This window comes from Molossus molossus, unplaced genomic scaffold (genome assembly GCF_014108415.1).
Source record: "Molossus molossus isolate mMolMol1 unplaced genomic scaffold, mMolMol1.p scaffold_m16_p_10, whole genome shotgun sequence".
NCBI lineage: Eukaryota > Metazoa > Chordata > Mammalia > Chiroptera > Molossidae > Molossus > Molossus molossus.
This window is the reverse complement of record NW_023425345.1, coordinates 76,906,514-76,922,602: the sequence shown is the minus strand read 5'-3', so window position 1 is coordinate 76,922,602 and position 16,089 is coordinate 76,906,514.

The following is a 16,089-nucleotide window of genomic DNA, read 5'->3' as shown; positions in this document are numbered from 1 at the left end:
TTCTGCCCAGATTGGTGTACTTGAGGAGTGAAAAAACTTGGCTCAAAAAGGGGAGAGAGTTGAGAAAGTGAGCCTGGGGGAAAGGACAGAGCAACTTTGTTCCTTTGAGGGCTTCTCACCACTGTTTGCATGAAGTTTCCTACAAAGTTTTTTTCTGCAATCTGTGCATCAGCTTTTTTCATGCGTGGACTTGGTGGATTGCAATCCAGAGTGTATGTGTGTATTTGCGGGGATGGTAAGGAAAATAAAACAATTAAATGGTTCTCCAGAGCTTGGGGCCAGAGTAGCCCCTGCTAGGCACAGTTTGTCTGCTTTTCTAAGATTATGAGACAGTGACTACCAAGGGAGTCCTTGAGACTGAGGGTGCTATGATGAAAAGGAGCAGCGGGCTGGGACAATTTCACCAGCCTTTTCTCTGCTTTTTTGCCCAGTCCTGGGACAGTATGCTCTCACAAAGCCACTTCTCATGGTTCCCACAGCTTCTACCTGGCACCCCACCTTTGGAGACCTAATTCTAATTGAAATGTTCCTTTTTCAATAAACCGGTCTCAAGCTTGGAAAAAGAGATGGAGGATTCCCCCAACTCCAGCGGCCATCAGAGCAGAGGGAATATTTATTACCTCTCTGGATATTATTACCTAAGAATACAATTTTATGAACTTCCTAATCTGTTAGCTTGATTTATCTGGATGGGCAGGAGCCCAAAATAAACATTTGGGGGATTTGACAGAAAAGGAAGTCTTTGCCTCTGACCAATCTGTCTACTAGAACTGACCACCCCCTTTGGCCTGCTTTTTCTACACCCGGGATCACTAGCCTCATTTTAATTTTTCTCCTGCAGTGTGTACCGAGTTTTAGCTGCCTCTTGAGAATGAAAAATGGTAGGTGCATTGTTTGAACCAGAAACCTCAGCCACCTCAAAACCTGTGCCGTTTAAGGAGCTCAGATACCTTTTGGATTTGGGGAGCAGAGAAGAAACCAATGTTTGCTCACTGCCCTCCAGATCCAGGGGCCTCTTCTCAGAAATGGCTCTCCCTCCATTCCTCGGAATTTTTCTGCTCTTCTCTTTTGTGGCAGCTCTGTAGCTTCTTTGAACACAGGGTCCTTCCAAAAGCGAACCCACAGCCATGCAGGCAGGGGTAGGGGCCTCTGCAACTCTACCTTCCTGCTTCCAGTTCCTGCAGGCCCAGCCAGCTTATAAATCAGGGGGCCGGGGAAAACAAGGATGAGTAGGGAGGGTCTCAGAGTGTGTTTGAGGGTGAACAGGGTTACAGCGTCTAATAGTGGAAAGGGACAATTTAAAATTTCCAGTCCCCATCAGCAATTGCCAGAATCCGGAAGAGTAGGGTCCTCTGGGGTCTGCTCTGCAGCCGTGATGGGGTATGAGTCAGGCCGAGAGAAGTGTCAGCTCTACTCACTCCTCCTTTCTGACCCTCCTTTCCCAGCATCAGAGATTGTGAGAGCAAAGTATATTCGAACTTCTGGGGCAGAGAAACCCTAAAACGGAGCGTTTAGGGAGGCACTGCCAACTAACCCAACCTCAGGTTCCCACTCTGGCCTCTGGCTTCCCGGAAGCCGGGAGCAAGAGAATAGGGCACAAAGCGGCTTGCCTTCATGGGGGTCCCAGCTCTGGGATCTTGAGGATCGGGAAAGAGGACAAGCGGGGCAAAGGCGAGATGCAGAAGCCGGCGGCAGCCCGGCTCCACCTCCGGGTTCAGCGCCGAGTCTGCCTGGGGCGCGGAGTCGCCTTCAGCTCGGTCACGACCCCAGGCTCAGATCGAGGACAATAGGGACCTGGGCTGGGGTTGGGGGGCGGGCTGCGTGGCCGCCGAGACGGTTCAATGCGCAGTGAATTCCACTCCACACCCCTGGGGTCTGGTCCTTTAGAGCCCAAGCTTCCTTTTCTTTCCCTTAGTCCACCTTCCATTTTTTCATAAAAAATTGGGTGGACCGTGGCTGGTTTGGCTCAGCGGTTAGAGCGGTTAGAGCGTCGGCCTGCGGTGCAGAGAGACCGGGGTTCGGTTCCCGCTAAGGACAAGTACCTCGGTTGCAGTTCGTCCCCGGCCCTGGTTGGTCATGCAGGATGTGTCCCTTTCATGTCGATCTCTCTCTCTCTCTCTCTCTCTCTCTCTCTCTCTCTCTCTCTCTCTCTCCCTTCCGCTCTATCTGAACAAAAAATGAAAAAATGTCCTCAAGTGAGGATAAAAAAAAATTGAGTGGACTCTCAATTAATTGCTCTTTGACTGACCAATACCCCAGTGTTACCATCACCAGATAAGATTTCATTTTCTTAAGAAATGAGAGGCGAGTTCTCTGAATTACAAGAGCAGGAAATAGGACCCTCTCAAGATTTGGGCGGGGGGGGGGGGGGCCACAGGAGGGGGCAGGGATGGAGATGGGAGATCTAGTTAGCTGTGGAATCATTCCCTAACAGGCTCTTGGCAGGACTGAAGAATTCCAGGCCATCAAACCAACTATCTCTTCCATCAGAGGAATTCCTGGCGGAGAATGGGTCATAGGAAGGATTGCTTCCCTCTTCTTCTGGCCTTTGTCTCTGGAGGCCAGGTTAGGATCAGGGCTTTTATAAAAAAGGGGAACACAATCTCAAGTCTGCTGGGCAAGGACAAGGCCCTGCTATCCATGGGGGGTTGGGAGGGGGGGTGTTGGGTGAGGACTTGGAAAATTTTCCTAAACCAGCTTGTTCTTGTTGGGGAGAGCTCTACTCACCCCATGGCTCTTATTTGTGACTCTGTTCTTTTGGCGGTAGCACAGTATTTGGAGCTTTGTGCATGTGAAATCTTCCCATTCAGCTGGAACAGACTTCAGAAAATAAGGTTACAAAATTGGGGTTGAGTTCTAGCTGGAGGGGAAAAAAGGCAGACCATCTGGGGAGAGGAGAAAATGGGGGATGTGTGGACTCTCCCTGTTGTATATTTGCTCATGCCTTTAGCTGCCTTCATCCAGCCCCTAGCCTCACCTTAACCTGACTGAGGGACTCCTAGTAAGATGGTGAGATGTGGGTCTTCCAGCAAGAAACCTTTCTTCTTGGACTCAAGTCTCTCTGATGATTTTGAACTGTTTTAGAATGTGACTGCCTCCAGCTCTGTCTGTCTTTGCTCGGCTGTTTGAAGGTCTCCAACATTCCTGTTGCTTTCTGTGTTCTGTAAGTCCTCACATCCTTGCCCCTCAGCCACTCTCATCCTGCAGTGATCCTCTGGGACAATCTCCAGCCCCAGTGCTCCTCCTGGAACTCACCTCCAACTGAGAAAGCAGAGGAAGAGGAACCAAAAGGTGTGGGGTGGGGGGGCAGTCTGGGAGGGAGAGCTGAGGTTCAAAGGTTCCTTGATGAGCTTCCAGTCCAGGCCACCTCAGGGGCCCAGCTGACAGCTCCAGAGTGGCCCCTGGGCCAGGAGCGAATAGAACGGGGTTTTATAGCCTGAGGCAGATGTTGGTTTAGCCATCTCACCCGGATTCTCCTTTATCTCTTCTCCACCAAAGAGGCTCCAATCCCCACTATACCTTTGTTCTCTTTCCTTTTTCCCCCTCAACCCCCTCCTCTTCCTTCGTTTGATCCTTCCTGCTTCCCCCCTCAAATTATTTCTTTAGATCTGGAAGCATCTGTTCCTGCCTGCCCCTCCCCCCCAACACCCTCCTTCCCTCCTTTCTTGCTCCCTTTACCTCTAGCAGTCAAAAAAGTCCCCAAATGGAGAGCCTCTCTCTACTAGCTTCTTCTGTTATCCCAGGGCCCAGAGACCTTTGAGCTGAAATCTTGAGACCCCCTCCCCAAACCCCAGTCACTTTCACTTGTATTTTTTCCTAGCTGGAGAGGGTCCTGGAATTGCACAATTTGAGTCTTGGCCTGCCAGGAATGAGTCTCTTCTCTCTCAGGGACAATTATCCATTTAACTTTAGGTAAAAGCAATGTATCTGAAACCAGAGTATTTGATGCTTAATTATTTAGATAATTGCCCCAGTTCTCTGCTGGGCTCTTTCAGGCTCCAGATTTTGAACGTACCTTCAGTTCTGGCCATAGAGAGGAGATGTTTTTTTCTAACCTCTTTACCTGGTCTTTCATTATCACCCTCTCCATCATTTTCTGAGCAATGAGAATAGCCCTCAGTCCCTCCCAGAATTCCATAATGTAAACCGAGGAGACCAAGGCAGTACACATCGAAAGGCCTTTCTTCTCATCTTCCAAAAAATAAAAATGAAACAAAAAAATAACTCCCTCACATCCTCCACTCATATCCAGGAATATTTGGTCTCCAAAACTTGAAGCAGAGGGTTGTAAATCCAATCAGGGCAGACAATAGCCTGCCTTTTCTTTTCATAGTCAATCTAATTGTATTTGAGTCCAGCTAATTCAGGCCTAAGATTCTTGAACTCTGGTTGGTAGACCCTTCTCTAGCAATAACCCACCTTATATTCCAGAGCACCAAACTGAAATATCCCAAGGTCCTTGTCTTAGTGCCCACAGTTGAAAACTGCCAGAAAAAGTAAGTTATCCTTCCTCCCTTTTCTCCAGCCCTGCTTGGGATCTTGGGCCCTCTTCCCTCCTTGAAGACTGGTAGTTGGCCAAGAGCCTCAGATTTGTGCTCCCTATGGCTCTACCATTCAGTTTCCCCCACTGATTGGCTAGACCTAGACCAGCCACAATGTTCTCTTGGGGAACCTGACATAAGAAGGATACAGGATATCAGAGTTCATATTTTGTTATAGCATCCTTGGTAATTAACCAGGATGGAAGAGAAGACCGGGGAGAGTCCCTCCCTGTAGTCTAAAATTTCACAGAGTCCTTTCTGCATACATATTTACCTAGAGACACACCCTCAAAACATGAATGACACATACATGCAAGAACCTCAACACATTCATTTCTTTTGTTCATGTATGTATGAATAGGTAACTTTGCTAAAGATGAAATGTGTGTGTGTGTGTGTGTGTGTGTGTGTAGAGGTAATGAGTAACAGAGAATAACATTCCAACTAGAGCACCTATGAAATAGGTTCATTTACTTATCATGTCACTGGTGACAGAGGCTTTTGCTGTCCCCTCTTTCCCATACACTGTTCTCAAAGGCCTGCCCCTTTGCTGAAGTCAATGTGGTCTAAAGACTCATTCTTGATCCTGCAACTTGTCTCCTTAGGCCTGGGGTGGTTATAAAAGAAGCAGGTACGAGTCAGAGGCTTTTGATGATCAGATCCCTCACTCAACTTTATGTCAAAGTTAAATCAAAACCACAACCATTTATTTAACCCTCCAATCTACACTGTTCCACTCATAGGGCAGGACCTAGGAAACAACCAACACCACCACAAAAGCAGCAGCAACTACAGAACAACTATGTCTGAGGGTTGTTAATAGCCTTACAGTGATACTATAGGATTGAGTGGATTAATGTATGAAAAGCACTTATGTGACTTTAGCATACAGTAAACTTTCAGTTAAGTGCCATCTATTATTATTATTAACAACAATAGGCATTAAAATTTTTTTTTTCTTTATTGATTTTAGAGAAAGAAGGGAGAGGGAGAAAGAGATAGAAATATTCATGAGAGAGAACATCGATTGGCTGCCTCCTGATTTGGCCCACAACCTGGGCATGTGCCCTGACTGGGAATCGAACCAGCAACCTCTTGGTGCATGGGTCCCTGCTCAAACACTGAGCCACACCAGCTGAGCAACAATAGGCATTTTTTTAAGTGCTTATTAGGTACCAGGACTGTGTTAAATTCATTATCTCATTTGAGCCTTACAATAACAATGTAAGGAAGCTGTTATATCCCCATTTTACAAAAGGGGAAGCTAAGTGAGGCCCAGGAGTCTAGTGATATGCTCCACTGGCAGAGCCAGGACTCCAATAGGATTTACCTGACACCAGAGGGGGTGCTCTGAACCACTCTAATTCTTTGCTCGTGTTGGCCATGGGCACCGGCTGTTAGGATGGGACTGAGATTGGCAGGGAGCACTAGTGAGGGTGTAGGGTAGCACCAGCTTGAGGACAATAAGCCTGTGCAACCTGGGTTTTGCTATCTGGCTTGGTTTTGCCTCGGAAGGTTCTTGTCCTCATGGACAACAGGCTCTAACCCAGTGGTTCTCAAAGTTTTGGATCTCAGGGCCGCTTTACACTCTTAAAAACTATTAGAATCTCAAAAAGCTTTTATTATTATTATTAATTAATTAATTTTTGTTACAGATGTTTTTCCCTTTTTCCCCCACTGATACCCTCCTCCCCAACCCTCCCCGCCCTGTCCCCAGCTTTGTTGTCCACATCTATTGTTCACACACACATGCATATAAGTTCTCAAAAAGCTTTTTTAAATATAGGTAATACTTATAAATATTTATCTTCTTAGAAATTAAAACAGAAACCTTTAAAAATATTCTAAATAATAATAATAAATCTATTATATGTTTACATAACTAACTTCTTGTGAAAAATAACTGTATTTTCCAAAACAATTTAGTGAGAAGAATGTCATGTTTTACACTTAAGCAAATCTAATGTTTCACTTAATAGAAGATGATTGGATTCTCATATCTGTTTCTGCATTCAATTTGTTGCGATATGTTGTTTGGATTGAAGTACATGAAATACAAAGCCTCATGCAAATATGCAGTTGGGAAAGAAAGGACCTCACAGAGCTCTTGAATGGGTCTCTGGAAACCCCAGGAATCCTTGGACCACACTTTAAGAACCACTAAGTTAACCAACTGATATAACCGCAGAAGTCACCCTATAATAATTACATTGGGTACCTTTTTAGCTCTTTTGTGGTACTTTTAACTCCAAAACCTGTCATTATTTTACTATTCTATGCTATATTCAAATTGTGTTATCTTAGTCAAGTTACTCAATTTTTCTACCCCATTAATAGATTAGCTAGATATATAGGTAGTTAGGTAAGTAGGTAGGTAGGTAGGTAGGTAGGTAGGTGGGTAAGTAGATAGATATGCTATGTATGTTATAGGTACATATTCATTATTTTCTAGTATGAATATTTAGAGTAAAATATAGATTTATAGATAAAATAGCTTTTATATGTTTAGCATTATTTGACATGGGTAGCTTAGCTATTAATATACATCTTATTTTTCAGAAGGGGAAACTGAGCCAAAGAGGTGATGGGACTTGCTGAAGATGACATGCTTAGCAAGTGGTGGACAGTAGACTAGACCTCCTGTCCTCTGACTCCTAGACTTGTGCTCACTTGCTCAGAATCCCTCTTTCTAAAGACGTGGCTGCATAACATGTATATGGAAGGTGGATGTGTGCCATGCACAAAATATTTATGGAAGTGTACAGATTATATTTATCTTAACATACCTATGTATGAGAGGAGAAAAATATCTTGTATCCCTGTGTGCAAAGTTATAGTGTTGTAGAGAGACACAAGATACTAGCCTGCCAATGTTTTTCCTTCCTTACCAAACTCTCCAAGTGTCTGTGATCTAAGGCTTGATCTATCCATTGTCAGGGATATCTTTTCCTTCCAAGTTCCCTGTTGGTACATTCTTACCAAGAGTATGATAGCCCAGCTCTTCACATGAGCACACAGAACAGTCACACTTAAGAGTGATAATCTGATCCCTTTCTTTTTTTATATATATATTATGTCTAACATACCTTTTCAAAATAAGTGATCTACCAGTGTACAACCAAGGAAAGCTTAGCTGTTGAACTGAGGTGTGTATGTGTCTCTGCAGATGCAAATGTGGAACCCTTGGATGTCCATATACTTGCCTAGGTATGCCCCATGCACATGTATGAACAACTGGAATCTCAGTTCTTTCATTAATCAGATAGGTATTTACTCACAAATTCTATATTTTATGCCTGTATGAGGCTCATGTTTATGCACAATGCAATGGGAAGAACCCTCAGTGGGAAGTCAGTCTGCCTGAATTCTAGTCAGAGCTTTCCACTCCCACTTGCCTTAAATCACTGCCAGTGAGAGACACCACTTTCTTATCCATATAATGGAGGGAAATCATTACAGTCTCAGCTATATATATATCTCCAGATGGGGAGTGTAGTGGAGAAATAGTAGGAAATGCCTGAGTGAACATGATTCTTTTCTACTAGGGAAAAGTCAAACAAAATAGTAGAGAGAATAATATAATCAAACACTTACATAACTTTAACAATGATCGACTCACTGCCAATCCATCTTCACCTAAACTGAACCTAACCCTACCTCACATATTTTGAAGTAAATCCCAGACATACCATTTCTTCTGTGAACAGTTCAATGACTATCTGTATAAGATAAAAGCATTTTTACAGCATAATCACAACATGATTATCATACCTACCTAAAATTTTAGCAAAACTATTAATCTTTTAAAGTGTAGAAAAGATCTAAAAAATGCAGAGTAGCTGACTCCCCTGTGCTTCAGGCTCAGAGCTGATAAATGTCAAGAAGGGAAAATGAGGAGAATGGGGAGGAAAGGATAAAGTTTCCTTTTTTATTTCTATTGTAAAATCCCAGTTCATTTCCAGAGAGTCTTCTCTACTCATTAGGTACATTAAAAATGGGCTGAGAGGGGGCTGGAGGTCTAGATGTGGTAGAGGCAGACAGAAGGGGTCCTTGGGAGATACTGCAGACCTCATCTTGGAAGAAAATAGTTTTTGAACCAGAGGGGAATCTGAGCAGAGGGACTACCCACCCATTCTCCAGCATCAGATTTCATCCTTAGCTTGCCAGGTATTTGGGAGATGTCTGAAGTTGCACTGGAGTTACTGATCTCCAAATACATGCAGATACATGGATAGCATCCTCTTACAGAAACCCAAAGAAGGTGTGCTCAGAGGCACAGGCAAATCTACCTGCTCATACACAGGTCATTATGAACATATGCAAACACTCAGAGTCAGATGCAAATGTACAAGTACATATCAGCAAACTCAGGCATGTGGGAAAACAGGGACAACCCAAGTACTCAGATATATGTGAATATGAAGGGATACAAACATGCAGGTCCTGGAACAAAAATATAAAAAATACAAAAGCCCAAAGACATGCAAATACACATTGGGCTATTTTTACTAATGACCAGTTAACATGGCCAAGCCTCATTCCAGCTGACTCCTTCTTTTTCATCCTATCAAATGGGCAATTATTTTTATCCTATCAAATGCGACTCTAATCTGAGTCACATTCGTGCAAATGTGCACCTGAGGTAAATCATCCCAAGGTGTTCTCACTGCCTCTGCCAGTGCAAGTTTTCTATTTCTGTCCTCTCTCTCCCCAAAAGACAAGACTAAGAGTAGTGTGGCATGGTATGCATGTAGTGTATGTGTCCATATGAATACACATTTCTTTGTCTTAACAAGTCAGCTCAGTGAGGAGGGGGAAGGACACTGGCCATGTACAGATTTTGAGTCACCTCAGGCTGACAAGGGAACATTGCTTCACCTACACTGTGTTATAGCTATAGGTTAGACTGATTTTTCACTGAATTGATTGACCCAAGTGGGTGTTTTGGCATCTTGTAGACATGACCTGAGCCTGAGTGAAGCTGTGTCAATTGTCTGGGTTGATTTTTTTTGAGTGAACTTACCAATCAATTCAAAGAATAACAGTGATGGAATTGACTAGGACTTGCATGTCCATAGAGTGATTCTGAGTAAAAAAATATGGATAGAATCTGACAGTTTAAAGACAAGATCCATGCCCTGACTGGTGTGGCTCAGTGGATTGAATGTCATCCCATGGACTGAGAGGTCCTGGTTCAATTTCCGGTCAGGGCACTTGCCTGGGTTGTAGGCTGGATCCCCAGTAGGGGGCGTGCAGGAGGCAGCCAGTCAGTATGTCTCCCTCACATGGATGTTTCTATCTCTCTCTCCCTTCATCTCTCTCTAAAAAAAAAAAAAAAAAAAAATCAATAAAAACATATTTAAAAAATAAATAAAAACAAGATCCATCAATTAAGAAGAGATAAACCAGTGGGGCTACTTGGCACTATGTTCACCAAAACCAGTCAATTGACTACAGTGTTTTTATTTCAACCAATTTTTGTGAGGTGCAGCAAAGCAACAACATCTGAGAGTCAAGGGACCCAATGTGTTTGCATTGCAAGTTGGAACTATGCTGGCGTTTAGAGTAGGGAAAGGTTTGTGTAAGTAACTATACACTTAGAAGGATAATGTGGTGATTCAAAGCTGTGAAGGTGATTGCATGAGTACATGTATCTAGAACTGTGTCCACATACAACTAGCATCATTGGCAGGAAATAAAAAGTTGTATAGTGTAACTGGGGTTTCCTTTTATATAGAACAGTGGTTCTCAACCTTCCTAATGTCGTGACCCTTTAATACAGTTCCTCATGTTGTGGTGACCCCCAACCATAAAATTATTTTTGTTGCTACTTCATAACTGTAATTTTGCTACTGTTATAAATTGCCATTGGAAATATGTGTTTTCTGACGGTCTGAGGCGACCCCTATGAAAGGGTCGTTCGACTCCCAAAGGGGTCACGACCCACAGGTTGAGAACTGCTGATATAGAATCACAAAATGTTAGGTATTTTTTTTCTTTTTTAATTGAATTTATTGGAGTAACATTGGTTAATAAAATTATATAAGTTTCAGATGTACATTCTATAAGACATCATGTATATTGTATTGTATGTTTACCCCAAGTCAAGTCTTCTTCCATCACCATTTATCCCACCAATACCCTCTTCTACCCAGAATGTTAAGTATTGAAGGGACCTTAGAACTCATGTGGGAACTGAAACTTGGAGAGTTTTTGTTGGTTTTTGTTTGTTTGTTTTTTTATCCTCACCGGAGGACATTTTTTTTTTTTTTTTTTTGATATTTTGTTCAGATAGAGTGGGAGGGAGAGAGAAAGAGAAACATCGACGTGAAAGGGACACATTGAGTGGTTGCCACCCACACGACCCAACCAGGGCCAGGGACAAACTGCAACCGAGGTACTTGCCGAACCCTGGTCTCTCCAGACCTCAGGCTGAGGCTCTAACCACTGAGCAAAACCGGCCAGGGCAAGCTGGGAGAGTTTTAAATGACTTGTCCTAGGTCTCAGGGCAAGTGAATAGCAAAGACATATATACACAACGTATTCATTTGCTAGGGCTGCCAATAACAAAGTACCACAGACTAGAGACTTTAAATGTATTTTTTCACAACTCTGGAAACTAGGAGTCCAAGATCAAGGTGTTGGTATGGTTGATTTTCTTCTGAGGCCTCTCTTCTTGGTTTGTAAATGGTCTTCACATGGTCTTTCCTCTGTGTCTATCTGTGTTCTAATCTCTCCTTATAAGGACACCAGTCATACTGGATTAGGGTCTACCCATATGACATTATTTTACCTTAATTATCTCTCTTTAAATGCCCTGTCTCCAAATACAGTCACATTCTGCAGTGCTGGGGATTAGAACTTCAATATAGGAATTTTGGTGGGGACATACTTCTGCCTATAACAGACTGCAAGGCTCTGGACCCCTGAGTCCAGTGCTCCTGAGCCCACAGCAAACTGATAGGTGATCTGGTGGATTTTTCCCAAATTGGTTCAATTTTGTTTTGTTTCTTAGGGATAGGAAAGTTGTTGTTTAGTACCAATATAAAATTTTTAAATGTTCTCCAGAGCCAAAGCCCAATGGGAAACTGAGTGAGCACTGCCTGAGGAATCTGGGATTAGAAACACCACTAAACACTGGGAAAAGGACACATCTAACTAGAATCTTTGGACTAGAAGGAAGCCTGGAGGCTAACTTGACCATCTCTGTTGTGTGTGTGTGTGTGGCGAGTGGACTTACATGGTGTATTCAGAGAGTACAGGTGTTCAACAACTCTCATGGCTGCAAGTTCTTCCTTATGTATAATCAGCATTCCCTGTGCCAAGCTCAACCCCCTTTCCTTGCATTCAGTCCTCAACATTGGACAAGAAAAGAGTTTCTTTTCCTTTGAAGCTTGAGGAAGGTGTGACAACATATTAAGAAAAAGTTTATATTCAAAACAGCTTCCTCTTTCCTCATCTGAGGCTGAAAGTAGAAAATCAGGGTCAAAAACTGTGCTCTTATCCTTTCACTCTATGTCCTGGTACCTTCAGCCCCCTCCAAGCCCTGGTCAGCTCTAGGGAGTGGACTGAGGTGAGGTGACAAGTAATGTGGTACAGAAACGGGAAGAGAGAGGCCCTCTAATTTCACAGAAATCACAGATGGGCTGCAGTGGGAGTATGGAGCATTATGTGGGTATGTTGAGGCATGTGCCAAAAAGTAGCCACAACCAGGCAGGAGGGCCCACATTAGTATGATGGTTTGTGCCTATATTCCCTGCCAATGAAAGCAAGCTTGGATTCTGGGGTTTGGAGGAAGCAATTTCAATAATATTCAGCTGAAATGCAAAGAGAGCCAGATGCAGTGTGGTGGTAGGGAAAATACTGGTTTGAGGATCTGAACACTTGGGTTCTGGTTTCTGTCTGAGCCTCAGTTTCCCTTCCTTCACAATAAAGTAGTTCAATTAGGTTATCACTAAGATCCTTCCAGATCTGAGACTCTAAGCAAAACTAGAGGGTGCTGGGGGGCAGGGAAGGAATACTCTTTGTAGCAAATCAAATGATGGACTATGTGTCTCCGTGAACCAAACCAGGCACAGAAAACTCTCCATCTTCATTCCAGAGTTGGTGGGGGCTGGGGGGGTAGGGGTGTTAGCTGTGGTGTCTCCTCATTTGACAATTCAACCTTTTCCACAAGGCCTCTGCAGATACACCATAGGGAGCTATTTCTTTTAAGGACCCTGCCCCTGAGGGGAGGGAGACCAAGACAAGATGGGGCAGGAGAATGGGGAGGGTTCTGCATGATGCCAGTTGCCAGGTAAAAACAGAAAGAATCAGCTCACTATCTGCTTAGTTTCAAATATCAGAATAAAGTGTTCCAATTTTATAGCTTTCATCTGAAGTTAATGGATAATGAGATGCAGGATCAGCCTGATGCAATGATGCAGGTTAAAGCCCCTGGGAAGGCTCTGTTTCCCCCTCCCCAATTATCTTGCCACTGGAATGCCTTAAGTTCCACCATTAGAGCACAAGGTGTTAAGTGCAGTCCTACCAGATCACATCCTTTAAAACACAAAAGCACCAGGGGGATACTTTATCAAACCAGGATAGAACCAGAAAAGTAGTGCTTAGAGAGGAAGCTCAGGGAGATGAGGGGCTCTGAAGATTTATCTCTAGATACTTCTCAGCTCACATTGACTGGCCCTTGTGAGAAAGCGAGACTCTGCCTGGGGAAGTGGGAACTCGAGGACGCCCTAGAAACCAGATGTCCGAGCTATGGGTATATTTCTAGTCTTGGGAAAGAGGTGGGTGGTTATCATGTTGAAAAATCACAGGTGCTGCCAGTAAAACTGAATTCAGGGAGATGAAAATGCTGATAGTACACATGCACTTGGATCTGCCACGATAGAAGCCAGAGTGGAAGTGCTTTGTGGAGCCCCACTCTGTATGTCCAGAGGATGTAGAACTACTCCAGAAAAAAAAATTTTTTTTCTTCCATTTCTGTGATTATCTAATCCAGGAGAAATGATTTGGAGGTGTTAAAACCTAGCAGATGGGGAAACACAGCCAGAATTCAAAACCTGGCTATGTGACCTTGAGCAGGTGACCTAACCTTTCTGAGATTACATTTCCTCATCAAATTCAGCATAAAGCACCTGATATATAGTATATAGTAATATATAGTAATCCCCCATAAATGGAAGCTATTATAGTTATGAGTATTGAGGGGGCTTCAGGACACTACCCATGAATTGGAACCAAGTCATCGAATGAATGACTACCATGTTCCCGAATCAGAAGCTAGACCCTGGTAATTCATGCATAATCTTCTTACCTAATGGAATCCATTTTTTTTTCCCCCAACTTAATTCTACCTCTCAAGATCTGGTGATAAAAGAAGAAGAAAGAGTTTTGGATCCCTTCAAGCAGCCTAGACACCTTAGGTTTGGTACAAGGTTGTCCTTACCCACAAACAGGATAGGTAGTTCTCTCTATGATATGGTTTTATAAAAAATCATAAGCTGCCCTGGCCGGTTTGGCTCAGCAGTTAGAGCGTCAGCCTGCAGTCCAGAGAGACCCGGGTTCAGTTCCCGCTAAGGGCACGTACCTCAGTTGCAGTTTGTCCCCGGTCCTGGTTGGGTCATGAGGGTGGCAACCACTCGATGTGTCCCTTTCACGTCGATGTTTCTCTCTCTCTCTCTCTCTCTCTCTCTCTCTCTCTCTCTCTCTCTCTTTCTCTTCCTCTCTCTCCCTCCCACTCTATCTGAACAAAATGTGGAAAAATGTCCCTGGGTGAGGATTAAAACAAAAAAAATCATAAGCCACCCTCACACAAATTTATATCATGCCACCTGCCATGGATCTGAGATTCCATCATTATGGCTATTTCTTTCCATCTAGACAATGGCTTCTGAAGATCCCTACAAAAAGCACAGTTTCCTGGGAGAAAGTACAGTTCAACATATTGGTGAAAGTTTCCTAATCTAGCAATCTGGCCCAGTAGAGATAGGGCTGGGACTCAAAACGAGTACATTTTAATAGGATTGGGATGTGAAAGTGGCAGAGGCATACCATGGAAAGCATGGGCAGCAGAAAGACATGAGGACTACGGAAAGGGGAAGAGACATCAAATGGGCTATGGGACCCACTGAGAATGTCAACCATGCCACCTATAGTTTAGGGAGCTAAGACATACATTCAATTCTGTCTTTTTCAGTTCATCTTGACATTGACTCTACCTGGTTCTTATACCCTCTGGACCAGACTTGATTCTTCCCAGGAGCAATTGTGTACTTGGGCAGAGAGTGGAGTACTGGTCTCAGTGTCTAGGTGGTTTGAGCAGCAACACCAGGAATCTCGATGACAGGCCGAGCAGCTTAGTCTCTGACCAGGACTGTATGATATCAACTACATTTCTCCATCCTGCCTTGGAGCCAAGGAAATGAGTATCTAAGAGTATACTCTGCACATAACTGGGACTCTAGGGGGCCTTTTAGGTGGTCCAAGAGTCCACCTAGAATCTGTCATCCAAAAACATGTGTCTGGTTTGTGTTTTAATTATAATCTCTGAGGAGATATGAATTTATATTTTAAAAAACAAAGAAATAAGTATTTTTAGAAGTATAACCATTTTTATGGTTATTCACTCAAAAATGTGTGTGAATATTATACGTGCACGTGCACACACACACACACACACACACACCATACACACATGCATGTCTCCCTTCCTTCTTTTCTTTCCTTTGCCAAAAGAGGCCAATGAGATATGTGGGGCCTGGCACCACTGAGTTCTGTCTGGCCTGAACAGTCTGAAGGCCACTGATGTGGATGTTATATTTGCAGGACTGGCCACACTCCTACACTTGACTCATGTTTTGGCATCATGGCAGTACAAGTTCTCTGTCTAACCTGGTCTGCCCCTAAGCCATGTTCAGGCAGTTTCTGACCCACAAAGAGCAGAGAAGTAAGAATTGGGTTCCCAGCCCCACATTATTCTAAATATTGCTGAGATGTCAGGGAAACAGTATTAATGCCTACAACTCTCTGGGCCTCAGCTACTACCCTCCCCAACCTTTCCTTCTCCAAATTATAGGGAAACCTCCCTAATGATGATGAAAAAAAACTGGGAATGGGAAAGGAGAATTGGGATAGGGGAGGCTGTGTTGAGCAAATGTAAAACACAGGGAGGGGTTCTGTAAATGCTCCATCTCTGAGAGGGTGACTTTGTGGATGGGAGGAAGAGAAGGAGCCGAAGGGTGGTAATTAGCTTATTATTGTTTCCCCTGGGTGTTGTGAGAATTCCTTAGGAAACACTTGTAAAAAAGCCAAGGGAAGACAGTAAATACACATTTAATGATATGCTAAATAAATTATTATTGTTATTATTATGACTATTATTATAGCAATTGCAACTTGCTCCTTGCATCCAAGTTTCCACTAAAGATGGGAGTTGGTCCCCTTACAGCCTGGCCTCCACTGCTGCCAATATGTCCCCAGACTCCCCCCACCCTCAGGAATTAGTGGAGTAATTGGGCAGTGTAGACCAATCTTTAGTTAACAGCCATCC